Consider the following 14,290-nt stretch of genomic DNA (forward strand, 5'->3'; position numbering starts at 1 on the left):
TGTGTTATGGTGCCACAACTGTGGAGTGCTGTCCCTGGACCTCTTCCTTGGGTGCTGAATCTGATTCTTTTTGGCAGCTCCTTATTTATTGTTGTTGTTTTTTCTAGTTAGATACTTGCATGTTAATTCTTTGGCTCTTGGAATTGTCTTTATTGCTGTGCTGCTGTCTCTCTTGCTGCAAACTGACTTGTACATTGAATCATATTTTTTTATTGTGGCTGCAGTCAAATGAGTATGGGTTTCATGTAATGTTTGCTTCTGGGGGACTTTCCTGTTTCACTATGTGTCTTACTGGTTGTCTATTTTTAGTGGTTTGAAAACCACTTTAGGATTTGTTTTAAAATAAGAGGGTGGCCCGTAAGCATGTTATTTATCTAAATAAATGGGGGCATTGTGAATTCGGGTCACGTTGGTGCAGTGAGCTGGTGTTCCATCCTCGGAAAAACAAAGTCCTGTTTCTTAAAGCTGTGCAAGGTTTACGCAGGGCTCATAAGCAGCCTTCATCTGCTGCTCAGCTGATTATGCAGTGCAGAAGAAAAGATGCAGAACAGCTTCTAAACCTGTTAACCTAGCTTCGGGGTAGGAGTGGAGAAGATCAAGCAAGAAACCCAGAGCAGTCCCTTTTGTATTAGTTTGTAAGAAGTGTTGCCCTGGCTAGGTGAAGCCCAAGAACAGGTAGTCTCCATCAAGGTAGGTTAAAAAGTATCAGTGGCCGAAATGTTGGCATTGTGGAGATAAAAATGCAATATATACCCATATGTGGCTAGAATGTATAGAAGTAAAAAATATGTGGGAAAATGTGATAAAATACATAGAAAAATATGTAAAGGTAAGAATAAAGATAAATATAGATTTACTATTTATAGGTATAGTGGATTATATTATAATAGAACAAAGAAAAAGAATACTTTTCAGATTCATGATCAGAGCGGCCCATGCAGTAATAGCATTGGGGTGGAAGGACAAAAAAATCTGGACAATGCAGAAATGGTTGGAATATATATGGGAGCAAATACAATTAGAAATTTTCGACACAATGTCAAGAAATCAAATATGGCAAGAAAAACAAAAGGACATGGGGGAGATTTGGATGGAATTCAAAGACTGGCTAAACGAAATTGGAATTACAGAAGAAAAATGGACAAGAAGATTGAAAAGAATGGACCTGCTGCTAAATCTAAAGAAGAAGGAGGGGAAAAAGGGGGAAAAAAGATATGGAGGATGTATATAAAGTATACATTATAAATTTGTAATAATTCCGAAATATCAATAAAAATATTTAAAAAAAAAGTATCAGTGGCTCATAAAACAGTAACAATTCAATCTTTCAGGAATGGCATATCATCATCATCATTTCATTTTGTTTAATACAGGGGTCTGCAACCCCTGATGGGAATTGTAGTCCATGAACATCTGGAGAGCCGCAGGTTGCAGATCCCTGGTTTAATATCACAGCTGCCAGTTGTTTAGCTGGTTGTTGGCCTTTCATTACAATTTGAGCCTCACCCAGAGGCCTAGGACATGGTAAAGTATTGGCATAGTATTTGTGCAGATCCCAGCAGGCCTGCCTTCTCTGCATCTGACTGATGTTGATTTTTTCTGAGTCTTTGGCCATTTGATATCCCAACTTTGTTTTCTTTCAAATCACTATGAATGGGATCATGTTGTTGTTGTTATTATTATTTTGTTTAATATCACAGCTGCCAGTTCTTCAGCTGGTCGTTGGCCTTTGATTACAATTTGAACCCCATTTAGAGGTTTAGGATGTTGTAATGTATAGGTGTAGTATTTGTGCAGATCCCAGCAGGGCTGCCTTTTGAATCTGACAGATGTTGATTTTGTCGATTTGAAGATGCTTTGAGTGTGACCTTAGTGTTTTCGGAACGGCGCTCAGGGTGCCAATTACCACTGGGACGACCTCAGCTGGTTTGTGCCATAGTTGCTGAATCTCAATTTTCAAATCATGGTATTATTATTATTTAATTTTGTTTAATATCACAGCTGCTGGTTCTTTAGTTTGGTTGTTAGCCTTTCATTACAGTTTGAGACCCAGAGGCCTAGGATGTTGTAATGTATTGGTATAGTATTTGTGTGGATGTTGTTGTTGCTGTTGTAAGCATGAACCTGTGAATTAGCTACATTCTTCATTAAATTTTAAAGCCATTGCTAAAATCAAGAAACTGGTCTGGTTCTTTCAAAACAGCTGTTCGCATAAAGGAAGAGAAAGTTCAGAGGTAGTGATACTATGAGGTGTAGCAGATGAGAGCCAGCATAATGTAGTGGTTAGACTTACAGTGGTGGTGAACCTATGGCACTCCAGATGTTCATGGACTACAATTCCCATCAGCCCCTGCCAACATGACCAGTTGGGAATTGTAGTCCACGAACATCTGGAGTGCCATAGGTTCGCTACCACGGGACTAGGATCTAAGAGTTCCAAGTTCAGATCCCCAGTGTGTCATGGAAGCTTGCTAGGAGCATTTCCTGAGCTCCATGAAAAAAGTGGGATTTAAATGGGAGTTACACATGATAATATAAGTGGTTTCCCTGCTATGTTCTGGACTTTCTCTATAGGAAGACTGGTAAGGGTAGTGTTCCCTTCTTCCTGTTGAGAAAGTTCTCACAGGCATAGTCGCAGTCCTCTTGCTGAAAAGCTCACAGATCTGAATGGCACACTGTGTGATCTGTGTGCCTTAAACATGTCCTGAATCCTTTACAGCATATGCATGAGATGAGGTTCTTCAGCAGGTGAGCCAGAAAATTAGATCCAATTCCCTGAACCGGGAAAAAAAAGATGGGAAATCAGACCTTCATTCCAAGATTCCATTTGCAAAACAGGGAACAGCTAGGACCTCTAATGCCTTTTCAAAATACCTTGCCTCTGTCATTGTTTATCCCTGTATGTGACAATAGAGTCGTGGAATTAGATTCTTCTGCATTCTCTCTTCCTGAGTTATGCATCGGCCTCCTGGGGCATGTAAGGTTTTAATACATTATTGCTTGTAATGCATTTGAGAAGCTTAGTTAGACAGTGCTATTGAAGAACCAATTATTGAGTTGCCTGCTGCATTCATAGGAGGCAAAGGGGATGCTTCCTGCTTGAACGTCGATAGCAGCCTCTTTGACTCTTAACTTGCCATCATCTCGCAGATGGCTTTGAAATGGGAAATGCATTGATTTTCATCACCGTTATCTCTTTCAGTCTCAGTGTCTGGAAACTTCCCTTGTTCTGGCGCCCGGCTCAATCGAAATCACGAGAGTTGACTTTTCAAACCAGAACTGGTACGATTCCAGCCTTGCACAGTCTTGCACAATTGTATACACTTCCTGAAAAAGGAACCCCTCTGCTCAGTAGGCTGTTCTCCTATGTGTTGCTGGTGTTTTCTGTAGTGTGTTTTCTAAAATCCTAGTCTAGGGGCCTTGGCAGTCTCTTACTCTCATGCTTGACCTGCCGTACCTCCTGCTAAGAAAAGAGTGTGAAGGCGGAGAGGAAAACCACCCCCTCATTCTGGATACCCCTACCCCCTGCTCCTGCTAAGGTTTAAAGGTGGTGGAGACAGATGATTCTGCATGTGCAGAGGTCCTTTGGTGATTTAAAAAGTTATAGTTATGTATTTAATATTAATAGCTATACCTTTTATTATTGTGTACTCATGTTTGGTGGGATGGTGCCCAAGGCATGCAGTGGTTGTCTTGTTCTTTTTTAAAGGTAAAGGTAAAGCATCAGGTTATTACTGACTCATGGGGTGATGTCATGCCACAACGTTTACTAGGCAGAGTATGCTTATGGAGTGGTTTGCCACTGCCTTCCCCAGTCATCTGCACTTTACCCCCAGCAAGCTGAATGTTGATTTTACTGACCTTGGAAGGATGGAAGACTGAGTCAACCTGCTGGTTCCATGGAACTGACTGGTTCCATGGAACTGAGCTGGTTCCATGGAACTGACTTCCATCGGGACCGAACTCAGGTCGTGAGCAGTACTTGGACTGGTGTACTGCAGCTTGCTACTTTGTGCCACGAGGCTCTTTCTCATTATTTTGGTGGATGGTAATTGTGAATGTGGCTCAGTGGCGTAGAAGGTTAAGAGCTCGTGTATCTAATCTGGAGGAACCGGGTTTGATTCCCAGCTCTGCCACCTGAGCTGTGGAGGCTTATCTGGGGAATTCAGATTAACCTGTACACTCCCACACACGCCAGCTGGGTGACCTTGGGCTAGTCACAGCTTCTTGGAGCTCTCTCAGCCCCACCTACCTCACAGGGTGTTTGTTGTGAGGGGGGAAGGGCAAGGAGATTGTAAGTCCCTTTGAGTCTCCTGCAGGAGAGAAGGGGGGATATAAATCCAAACTCCTCCTCCTCCTCCTCTTTTTCTTCTTTTTCTTCTTTTTCTTCTTTTTCTTCTTTTTCTTTTTCTTCTTTTTCTTTTTCTCCTCCTCCTCCTCCTCCTCCTCCTCCTCCTCCTCCTCCTCCTCCTCCTCTGTGCACCATGGAGTACCACTCAAGGTAGCAGTTGATAAAGCACTTAATAAACTTGATAAAGTAAGGTAGCAGTTGATAAAGCACTTAAGATCAGAATACATTTTCTCAAAGAGCCAGTGTCTCATCAGGGCCTGTGAAGACTGATCCTTGATGTAGGAAACCCCAGGTTCAAAAAGGACTGTGAATCCATCATGGGTGGTTTTAAGGAAGTCACTGAGATGTTTCTCCATTGATAAGGTGATGATTCTAATAATAACTTATGAATGTACGCATCCAACTTCTTTATGCAGAGTCAAATCATTGGTCCGTGCAGGCTTGTACCATGGCTCTCCAAGACCTCTGTTGTTTCCTCAGGCTGTCTCCTTTGGGTTGTTTACCTGGCACACACAGGAACGCTCGTGAAGCTGCCTTCTGAGCCGTCAAAGTCAATACTGTCTACTCAAAATGGCAGCAACTCTCCAGGGTCTCAGGCAGAGTTTTTCACATCACCTACTGCCTGGTCCTTTCATCTGGAGACATCAGGAATTGAACTTGGGACCTTTTGCATGTTAAACAGAGTCTCTTCACCTCAGCTGCAGCCCCTCTCCTAGCAGTGTTGAGGACTGAACATTAGGCACTCAGTAAAGGTACTCAGTAAAGGTACTGCTGAGCTACAGAATCCTGTAAGAGGTTTATCATTTTGTCAAAAGGTTTGCAGAAGTGGCATATGTGTGGTAAGGGCACTTCTCTGCAAGTTTTCTTTATTGTGGAAAACTTTTAAATGTTGCTTAGCCCTGATTTGCTGTTTTATCAGTACCTTGTAGCTGATCATTCTGCCATTTAAAATGATCGACAGTTGCTCTTTTGTGTTTCCATTTCATTTATTAATTATAGCTATCCTTAGGGTTCAAATAGTTCCTTGGTTTTTTTTAAAGGCTATGTCGTATTGATCGCATTGCAATATTGCACTGCGGCTGTTTTTCGGCTTCTTGTTTTGTACTGACTTCAGCTGAAGTTTAGAGGAACATTTCAGACTACTGTTTGTTTCCAGGTATTTCTGGACACATTTCAGATTACGGATTTGTTTCCAGATATTGCTGTTTTTAGTGTCGTCATCTTGTTTTCAAGACATGTTGTAGACAGCCTTAGATGTTCGCTATTTAATTTTCCAGATCATGCCCCCTTGCTTTTCTATTATAAACTGACACTTTCTCTTGTGCAAACCCGGCTGCTGAGTTTAAGCAAGTGTGGTAACTGAGCTCCCGTGAAAAGGTCACAGCGTGCTACAGTTTAAGGCGAGCATGTGAACATTTTTCTCTTTATTGCTAACGCTTCCTGTTCCATCTAGCTAAATAAAGAGTTCCAAGATAAGACTAGCTTCCTCTTCTAGTGCTGATGTGGTGCTGAATGGGAGCTCTTTCTGCAGTTGAGTAACCATATTTCCCCCCTTCCCATATCAAGTGAGGCCTGCCCAGCTCCTTCATCTGCAACCGGCTGATTGGCAGGACTCCTGCCTTTTAAAGGAAACACAAGGAGAGAAAATAATTTAATACAGTCAGGCAGTGGCTTCTCATAGACAAATTTTAGATATCTAAACCTGGATGGGAACCTGCCCGTTCTTTCTAGGAAGGGGGGGGGGGAGTGGATGTCTGGAAAACTCTGAGCTAAGTTTAGAATAGAGTAACTTTGTGTGTTTGTTTTCTACTGCTAGATACTGCCTAGTGATTGTAGCTGGACTGAATTGTTGGATTATTCTCTGCAACAAAATAAAGCTTGTGTTAACAGAATTGTGATTGCCCTCTGTCCTAACCAGGGGTCCAAATGCTTACTCTTGCTATGCTTTTTTTACTGGCTTAGTACCCCCCTCCAGCTCTGAGGAGAGAAACCAGGAGGTGATGGCAGCTGACTAATAGCTCCCTCAACTATGGCAAGGGTTTTTGGGGTGAGGAGAATATCATGGGGGAGGCTGTGATTCTTTAGTGTGACATCAGCCTTCTGGACCAACTTTGTTTTCTACTTCGCTGCCTCATAAGTGTTGTGTGGTGGGGGTGAGTTGCATGGGGCCAGGGATGTTGGATATGTCAGTACCATCATTACATGCTAGGGATGCCAGGCCATTGTCTGGCCTAGGTGAGCACATTGAGGGAGCAGGCAAAGGGGGTGCTCTGACCATCCCACAAAACTTTATGCCATGAAGTTTTCCAGAAGGGCCAGAGTGTGTCCCAATGAGCTTTCAGCCAGATGTGATGTCACGTGATGTCATTTTTGTTCCAGACATTTCTCCCATTGGTTCAATAAGCAAGGGTAAGAGGGTGCCCTGACCACTGGGAGCCTTTCCATCATTAGTGGATAAGAGCTCTGATTGTTTTTTTCTTTCATTTGCAGTGAAGCTCACTGTTTAATTACTCATTGAATGGAGGTATTTTACTTTTTCTTCAGGAAACTCAAGTACTCCTAAGTCTTTGAAACTGCACGGTTGGATTTAGGCTGATGTAATTATTGTTGCTCAATTAATAATCCAATGTCTAGCAATTTACAAATTGCAACCAGGAATATAAAACTATAGATTCAGGGAAACATAATAATAAGTAAAAAATTCCTATCAAGATAAAAGTCTTTTTAAAAAGCTGCTGTACACATAAAAGAATGAAAGGAAACTGCTCTTTCTTCGTTTAAATCATTTTTATTCTACCCTTCCATCCATGGGGATCCTACCGGTTAGTGAAAAACAAAACAAGCAATTAGAGCAGAGCTGAATAATAAATGTGGGTAAGAATAATAAAGAAAAAAACAACAAATGGTCAGTTGGATCCTGTGAACCATAAATGGAAGGTGTCTTGTGGGTGTCTTGTACCAACCCCTCACCCTCCAGCTGCTTCTCATGAACAAAATGGCCCAGATTTGAAGGGAAAATCAGTAGAATTTACCACTGTCTGACATGGTAACAACTTGAATCCTAGTTGTAAATGAAGCAAATGGACCTAGGAGGCAGTTCCACAGTCTTAGTGCTACCAGTGGCATGATATAGTGGTTAGAGTACAATGCTAGAAATTTTGGAAGGTAGGTTTGAATCCTGAATGTTGTGGAAGCTTTCTGGTTAACTTTGTGCCCGTCTCCGCCTAACCCCGTGGTGGCGAACCTTTGGCACTCCAGATGTTATGGACTACAATTCCCATCAGCCCCTGCCAGCATAGCCAATTGGCAGGGGCTGCCATGCTGGCAGGGGCTGATGGGAATTGTAGTCTATAACATCTGGAGTGCCAAAGGTTCGCCACCACTGGCCTAACCTGTCTCACAGAATTGTCATAAAATATAACATGAAGATGAGGAAAACCATGTAAGCTCCTGGAGGCCCAATTGAGAAGAAAGGTAGAGTATAAGCGAAGTAAATAAACATGTTTGAGAAGGCCTTAATGTGTCTGTATACAGGAAGTGCTCTCAAGTCACACTATGGCTATCCCAGCCAGTGACTTTCGAAGCAAGTGAGACTCAAAGGTGGTTTGCTGTTGCCTTCCTCTGCAAAGTCTTTCTTGGTGACCTTCTTTCCCAAGTTCTGACCATGCTTAGCTTTTGAGATCTGCGTGATCGGGCTATATTGTGCCGCCTTCGCTTCCAGACCTCTTCGTGTGTTTATTTACAATGTTTCTCTAATAGGAAGCTCTCAGAGCTTCTTATCATAACTCTAGGTTTTATAACACAACAACGGAAAGGATTCTAAAAACAGTGGCATGCCTCCTTACATCAACTAAGCTCTGCCTGCCTCTTGGTAGAAACTGTGACCGAATTTCCTATTGGGCCCCTTCTGTGCCACAAGAGGGCTTGGTAAAATAAAGCTGTTAGGAAGCCTGCCTGTAGCACAGCAGGGACTTTTTTTTGGAAATGGCAACTTGTGGAGGAAAGGGTGCAGAAAACTCCTTTGCGGATGCCGTGGTGTCAGTGTAAGGACCTTTGCAGTCACTCTGCAGTGAATAAGGAACGGAGGTCTGTTTCAGAATTGGCTGAAGTCGTAAAGCAACAGAGAGGTTTACTTGTCTGTCTAACAGTCATTTCCTGAATGAAGGAAGTGAGTGTTTTGTTTCGGAACAGCCTACTGAGACCATCCCTCTGGGGCAACGGCTTTCATGAATAATTTTTCTTTGTCAGAAATACTGGCTCTAATGAGGTGTAAACGGCAGCTCTAAGAACCATAATCTGGGCGTTTGTTTATGCCACAAAAAGTCAATGTCCCAGTGACTATCAGGAAGGCTGTCCCTGTCACGGTCTGAAATATATCCCCCCATCTTCCCCCCCATCTTGTTTTTTCTACTGATTGTCTGGCCCTGAGAAGAATGCTGAAGGATTCAAAAGCCCTTGTGTCACGGTGTGCTATTTTGCTCGATCCTAATGAACGGTATTGTGTGGCTTTCGGTTTTGCAGTATAGTGATGTTGTAGCTGGGGGAGTCTGCTTCTTGCAGTGAGACTTTTAAAATGCTAAATTAATGTTGTAGTGGATTGGGAATGGGTGGGGGCCGCTAAGTTCCAGCAAACAGTGACAGCATTTTACTGGTAGACTCCCTGTTATTTCCAGCTAATGAGGTGAACAAACCATTTGCGTTTTGATACTAATGCCGTGTCGTGGAATGAACGCATCTAGTACAAGCCCTCTCTCGGGAGGTTGCATGAAGCGTTCATGTCTAGACTTTAAACTGAAAGAACATTGTCGTTTCTCTCTCTCTCCCCCTCCCACTTTGGAAGAGGGAAAGCAACAGCATGTATTTTGGCAATTCTGCTTTTCTCATGACCAAAAATAGGAGGGGAGCCCAGGTCGTGCCAAGGAGCCTTCTCTCCACTGGGCTGCAACGCCTTTGGGGTGTCTCAGACCCAACACTTCGATGGCCAATGTCAGCACTTCCACACAGCGCAAAAGAGTCAGAACAGATGGCTGCAACAGACCCAAAGCCAAAGTTTTCCGCCCACTGGCCTTCATTCCCAAGGGGCCAAGTGCACAGCTTTGCTGTCCACCACTCCTGGGTGGAGTGCAGAACATACAAAGTTGGGTGTGAACTTTTATGCAAGCATGCAGTACAATGTGATATGGAGAGCTTGGGACTGCTTTCGGACTCTGCTCTCCATTGAACCCAGGGTCTCTTGGCCTTTCCCTTGGAATATAAATCTGCCTTACAGTCAATCAGACCCATTGGTCCTTCAAGGTCAATACCGCGTATTCAGACGGCAGTTCTCCAGGGTCTTCCATGGCACCGCTTGTCCGGCCCTTTTAACTGGAGATGCAGGGGATTGAACCTGGGACCTTCTGCATGCGAAGCAGATGCTCTAGCACAGGGGTCTGCAACCTGCGGCTCTCCAGATGTTCATGGACTACAAATCCCATCAGCCCCTGCCAGCATGGCCAACTATGCTACAACCCCCTGAGGCTGTACATTGGGGCAATGACATCACCTTTGGCCAAGCCTTCTTTATTTCCGGCAAGGGTGGAGGGAGATGCTAAGAAGACCTCTGAGGCCCCTTCCGCACATGCAGAATAATGCACTTTCAATCCACTTTCACAATTGTTTGAAAGTGGATTTTGCTATTTTGCACAATAAAATACAGCTGCAGAGTGCATTGAAAGTGGATTGAAAGTGTGTTATTCTGCAGGTGTGGAAGGGGCCTCAATCTGAAACATTTGATCTGGCTTGCTAGGTGCTGAAATATACTTGCACTTTAGACCTAAGAAGTGCTACGACACTGTGTTGGTTCCATAGTTAGCAAGCTGTTTTGGGATGATTGATCAGCCACGTGGGATAGGAGCTGTAGGGCTAGTTAGATGCAGCCCGGATTTGAACTTCACAAAACCCGCTCTCATTACACTGTGTTAATTCAGATGGAGTAGCTATCAGCTTTTGATTCAACTGCCTGCCTACTCAGGCATGCAAATTAGAGTCTCCATTTTATCGGCCCTGTTTTCCCTAAAAGTAGTAAATTCCCTCCTCTCACTCTTGAGCCATCTTGGTTTCCAGCACAGTGGGCTCAGATGTTGCTGGTGACTCTGTAATTGGCTTGAAATGACCTTGAGATTGTATTGTAATACGTTCGCAACTCAGACTTATCCAGGGGGTCCCTTCCTGGACCCATAGTTGGTTGTGTATGGTGGCTACTGCCCAAAACAATTGTAAGGCCAGGAAAGGCATTTGTTGATGGGTCTGAGTTGTCAGTTTAATGCCATGCCCTGACTTGGATGGCCCAGCCTAGTCTGATTTCATCAGATCTTGGAAGCTAAACAGGGTCAGCCCTAGTTAGTATTAGATGGGAGACCACCAAGGAAGTCTAGTGCTGCTATGCAATGGCAGGCAAAGGCAAATTACCTCTGTTCATCCTTTCATTGAAAACTCTGTGGCATTGCCAATATGTCGATGGACAATAATAAACAATTAAAAGGTCACTCAGTTGCACGCCTTTCTGAAAACTTTTGCTCATGGCGGGAGAAGTTTTGATGTGTGGGGTAGAGGAAAGGAATCGGTCACATGTGATTGCCTGGGGGGGTTATCTTTAATTATTTGTCCTCTATTATTCTAGAACGTGGTAAATGCTGTGTGAAGCAGAAATAACTTTCAGTGTTACATTTTGTAAATGAACTCTCTATGAAAGACAATAAGTTCCTCTTTCCGGCCAAGTCATGAATATGTGGATCAAAACTGATTTTTGTTCAAACAGAGATTCATTCAGGGGGAATTCTAGGCAAGATGGAAAGGTTACAAGTCATAGGATTTCCTGGGCATGTGAGACAATCTGTTCTTTTCTTTTCTTTGTGTTACATCTGATTTTATTCTGTCATTCTGATTTTATTGCATCTTGTGAAGCTATGGAAGAGGGTGGGATAAATGAAGTTAGCAGCTGTGTTCAAACCTTTTTGGCGTCACTGGGGTGTCCGCTGCAAAATGTGGATCGGACAGTAGTCAGTGCTTGAAAGCAAATAGTCTTGGGTGCATCTGAACTCCAGCCCCTTCCGCACACGCAAAGTAATGCGTTTTCAAACCACTTTCGCAACTGTTTGTAAGTGGATTTTGCTATTCCGCACAGCTTCAAAGAGCACTGAAAGCAGTTTGAAAGAGCATTATTTTGCATGTGCGGAAGGAGCCTCCGTCAGGAAAGCTCTACATTCCCAGGGCTGTGGTGTTCCGTAACACTGCCTCCAGCTTCTCATTCAAGCTCTGCATATCTTATCAGAAAAAAGGGATTTCACAGTACTTCAGAAGAGAAAAATGAGATTGTATATATCAGATAGCTTTATTGGATCGCTTTAAAAACTAGAATCTGTTGCCATCCTTGAAGGCAGGAGTACGAGATTATTGTAGGTCTTGCTTCATGTGTATAGTGCTTGTGTATAGTGTAGTCAAGTCACAGCCAACTTATGGCAGTGCTGTAGGATTTTCAGGGCAGGAGACATTCAGAGACGGTTTGCTATTGCTTGGCTCTGAATTGCAACTCTGGACTTCCTTATTGATCTCCTTTCTAACTATTAAACAGGGTTGGTCCTGCTTTAGCTGTCTCAGGATGACCTACCTCACAAGGTTGCTGTAAGGATGCAGTAGAAAAGAATTCTGTACTGGGGGAAGGGCTAATGGAAATGATGAGGTGCTTTGTGAAAACATGAGGATTTTTCTTACGTAAACAGTTTTGGTTTATGTCAGTCAGCACTGTAAACATAAGACTGGGTGGGTGGGTGGGGGGGCTGTCGTCTACCACCTTCGCTGCTCCATGTGCATCCTTCCAGAAGCTGTGTGCTTGGTGGAAGAGGATGGCCATCCCAGGTAGGCATGTTCCGTTCTTTGGACAAGGGTATACAATCGCTTATTGGCTTCTAAGGCACTACTGGACTTGAATCCTGGTTTCCTACTGCAGACCAGCATGACTCCCTCTGAAATTGTTTTAGGCAGAAAAGTGTCTGATGCCATTACTAAAAGAAAGGAAATGATGTTCCTGCTTGCAGTGCCCGTCTGTAAGAAGTGCCCAACTTTCTTCTTTTGAAATGTTAAATTGACAGCATTAAGATAATCTTTACTCCCAGTTAGTCACTGTAATCCAGGAGGACAGCTGTGCTTTCCATCGTGTGTGTGTGTGTGTGTGTGTGTGTGTGTGTGTGTGTGTGTGTGTGAGAAAGCGCATTGCTTCGTTTTCCTCTCTAAAACTGTCATTTTAACCTGAGCTCACCATATAGGAATTCTACCCTCTGGATGGGTGAGGTCCTTTATACCATAATGATTAACATCTGTGGCTCTCTTTTGGATGTTCCTTTTGCAAAAACGTCTTATGTTCTCCCTGCTCCCACTCTGGCAGCCCCTCCTTTTGAAGGCAGCGTCCTAGACTGAGGGTAGCTTTGCTATGAGAACTGGTCGAACATCTTAGAGCAGGGAGAGGGTGGGGGACATGACGCAGTCTTGCTTGAGAAAGTATCGATGTGCAGGGTGGGGCAAATTCTTTTGAGATGGCAACCTCCCACATCAGTAACTAACTTAGGCACCTTCTGCACATGCAAAGTAATGCACTTTCAGTCCACTTTCACAATTGTTTGCAAGTGGATTTTGCTATTCCGCACAGCCAGAAAGCAGATTGAAAGTGGATTGTTCTGTATGTGCAGAAGGGGCCTTAGAGGAAAGGATATAGGGCCGTGGTGGCGAACCTTTGGCGCTCCAGATGTTATGGACTACAATTCCCATCAGCCTCTTCCAGCATGGCCAATTGGCCATGCTGGAAGGGGCTGATGGGAATTGTAGTCCATAACATCTGGAGTGCCAAAGGTTCGCCACCACGGATATAGGGGGTAGAAAGGATATAGGGGGTAGAAAATAGTACTCTTCCTCTCCAGTCATGAAAAATGGACAGTGGTACAGCATTTTTTTTGGGATGCGAAAGGCCCCAGGTTCAGACCCCAGAATCTCTTGTTAAAGGGTATGCCAAGAGATGGCAAGCAAGTCCTGTGCCTGAAACTCTTGAGAGATGCTGCCAGTCCGAGTTGACAGATGGATCAAGGGTCTGATTCAGCAGAAAGCAGCTATGTGTGTTTGTGTTTGTGTGTGTGTGACTGCCAGTAAGACTCACTGCGAGACAGAGGCGTATCTAGGGAAAATGTAGCCCAGTGCAAAATCTGAGTTTTCTGCCCCCCCCCCTTATAGGTGGCTGCACTCCCCCACCACGACCAAACAACTTTTTTTTTTTGCACCAAGTCTTGAAGTCAGTGTATGGCCCTGGGGGGAAGGAGGATGGGTGTGGGGGCAATTTTCCACTCCCCACGTGTCTAAATGGCTGCAGTCTGGGGATATTTGACCCGACATGTCCCCCTGGGCGGTACACCTCTGTTGCAAGAGCACACAGTTATCCCTTGTAACATCCCATGATTTTCAGCTGGCTACCTGATGTTCTCTAAAGGGGCTGATTTGATCCTCTGGGTCCTCTGCTAATCCTTTGGTGCTGACTATCATGGGACTAGTATGATCGTATGATGGGAAGGGTAAGGCCTTCTTTCAGTCGGAAGCTTTGCATGCAAGCAAAGTCCAGTTTTGCTCTCAGGGGAAAAGGCAGCCTAGAATTGCAGTCATGTGCCAAGAGCAGGAATTCTATCAGGCATATTGGTAGAGTTTTTTCAGCTTGTAGACTTGCCCCCAAATAGCCATGTCCAGAGAGGAGCTCAGAAAAAACCACAAAAATGTGGTCACAAAATATAGACCCAAATAACTCTCCCTGAAAAGACAGCTTTCATTAGAAAGAAAAGAAGCCCTTTTGGGTTCCAAAAATATTCTTGACACTATGCTGATTATGTAATCTTGGAAGCCAGAGAGGTAGTTGACTGAAATTTCCAG

General features: G+C 43.9%; 1 protein-coding gene across 10 annotated transcripts in view; it reads left to right on the forward strand.

The window, feature by feature from the left end:
• The window catches only part of ST3GAL4 (ST3 beta-galactoside alpha-2,3-sialyltransferase 4), a 178,858-nt gene that overhangs the window by 25,063 nt on the left and 139,505 nt on the right, over positions 1-14,290 (forward strand). The window lies entirely within an intron of this gene.

This window comes from Sphaerodactylus townsendi, linkage group LG12, assembly GCF_021028975.2.
Source record: "Sphaerodactylus townsendi isolate TG3544 linkage group LG12, MPM_Stown_v2.3, whole genome shotgun sequence".
NCBI classification, from domain to species: domain Eukaryota; kingdom Metazoa; phylum Chordata; class Lepidosauria; order Squamata; family Sphaerodactylidae; genus Sphaerodactylus; species Sphaerodactylus townsendi.